This window comes from Micrasema longulum, unplaced genomic scaffold (genome assembly GCF_059751315.1).
Source record: "Micrasema longulum isolate JH-2025_06_02 unplaced genomic scaffold, ASM5975131v1 h1tg001798l, whole genome shotgun sequence".
NCBI classification, from domain to species: domain Eukaryota; kingdom Metazoa; phylum Arthropoda; class Insecta; order Trichoptera; family Brachycentridae; genus Micrasema; species Micrasema longulum.
Window position 1 is genome coordinate 68369 of NW_028278972.1, and position 2141 is coordinate 70509.

Genomic DNA, 2141 nt, shown 5'->3' on the forward strand with positions numbered 1-2141 from the left:
TGACAGGTGTGATTTTTTTGTATGTCTTAGAAGGGGATTATAAGTAGAAATCCTCAATTCACTCGACCGAAGAGACAGTAATCTATAATATTATCTAATATGAGCGGCGGCACATTTTTAATTATTTAAAAAAAAATAGTGTACAATAATATGATTATTAATTGTCCCGTAAAGTCAACACGGCAAGTTCATTTTTTTTATAATTCATTGCCCAAAAAAATAATGTTCAAAACTCGTTTATTTATCGTAGCTGCTCCAAATTTAATTTACTTTGTCCCCATTTAGATATTTTTAATACAAAATTTTGTGACTTAAAAAAAAAACTTTTTGAAACACTGTAAAATGAAACATTTGTCAGTGTGTATGTATGTTTATTTTATTATGATATCAAAATTTTTAATTAGTCAACTATATTAAATCTCTCTCCTTCACTCCTCCACTCTATTTCCCCATCTTTTAACCTTCTAACGAGCTCTTTTTTTTCTCATGTCTTATATAAATATTATTTTTCTCTTTACCGTGTAACATGTTCTCTCATTATATTTGTGAAAAATTTCAACTGGATGTATGTACTATTTTTTATATTTTGTATTCTTATATAACGACTGTTGTTTTTCCTTAATTAATAAAATAAAAACAAAAATCAAATTATAAATTTTCGAAGAAAACTTAAGTTACCCGGGTAAATGCCGTAAATAATCATAATTAAAACAAAGGATATTAATTTCTTCGTTTCAAGGACTTCTGCAAATATTTGTTTCCAACAAAACTTAAAGAAAAAAATTGCAAGGTTCCACCGAGATTTGAACTCGGATCGCTGGATTCAAAGTCCAGAGTGCTAACCATTACACCATGGAACCGATATGAGAATCTTACGTGGGATGGAATGCAAATCTTCTTATCTTGAGCAGCACTCATTAGATAGACTCTCTCTGTGCCAAGTGATTACAACATTCATAAATCGTGATATTGGATCGATATTGCCATACCTAAATTAATATTATGATAATGTTACTAGAATCTGACGAATTCTCTTAGAGGTTCCATGGTGTAACGGTTAGCACTCTGGACTCTGAATCCAGCGATCCGAGTTCAAATCTCGGTGGGACCTATGTTTTGTTTTTTATTCGAGCAAATTATTTAACCCGCATATTGTGTGCCTACATCAATATTTGGAAGTGGTAAATAAATATTTAAAAAAACTGATTTAATAAATTACCATTAAAAAATACCATTGCAATACCATGTAGGTATTTGAGTAATTTTGATTTACGAGACTTGTGACTTTATTCATATGTTTATTTCTTCTTAAAACTGGAGAATTTTTCAAATTAATTTAAAGACACTACTTTATAAAGAAAATTTTAATTTCAGTTGATTTTAAAAATAACCGACGGGACGCAGACGCCCTGACTTTTATTAATATTTAACTTTTTGATTATTCATCAAAGATTTTAACAATTAAAAAAATCCGCTTTATCCCAAATAAAATAAATATATTTTATTTTGATAAGTAACTTTAATTAATTACTCCATGTGTTTAATACAGTATGTTTTAAAAATAATCTAACCGCTATAGCTAGAAAATTAAAATTACGTGGTGTCGTCTGAAACATTGTATATTTTATTGATGATAAAGAGATTCCTACTCTTTAGATTAAGTTGTAGGAAAATATTCTTTTGAAATTCAACAAAAACTTCATTAAAAACTTGACATTACTATATTTAAAAAACGAGACAAAATTTCTGACAAGAATACAGTATTTTTATATCTTAATTTGCTCGGCGTTCATCATCCTTTATGAGACTTCGGAGGCAATTTCTGATCGTTTCTTTTGCCGGTAGTTCCTTGTACAGGAGGCAGAAAAATGCACCCCAAATATGTCGGACAAGAATGTGGACGGCACTAATTATTCTTCTCTGCATTCCCCGACCGGGACCGGCCCGATGGGAGGCGTTCGAACTTTTCAATACTTTTAGAGCTTCTAGGTACATATAACATGTGCTTAGATTTAATCGACAGGAGAGATAATTATTAAGACTTTTTCCGCAGTGGTTTTCGTAAAATTAATATTAATCCTCTCAAAACTATTATAATTTACTACTATAACGGTGAAAATAAATTGATGGCAATACATACT

General features: G+C 29.9%; 2 non-coding genes across 2 annotated transcripts; one reads left to right on the forward strand and one right to left on the reverse strand.

Annotated features, from left to right (window-relative positions):
• Positions 1–788: 788 nt before the first annotated feature.
• On the reverse strand, positions 789–860 carry TRNAQ-UUG (transfer RNA glutamine (anticodon UUG)). The gene has a single exon. It is a non-coding gene; the product is annotated as a tRNA-Gln (tRNA).
• Positions 861–1039: 179 nt separating this feature from the next.
• TRNAQ-CUG (transfer RNA glutamine (anticodon CUG)) lies at positions 1040–1111 on the forward strand. Its single transcript has one exon. It is a non-coding gene; the product is annotated as a tRNA-Gln (tRNA).
• The last annotated feature ends 1030 nt before the right edge of the window (positions 1112–2141 follow it).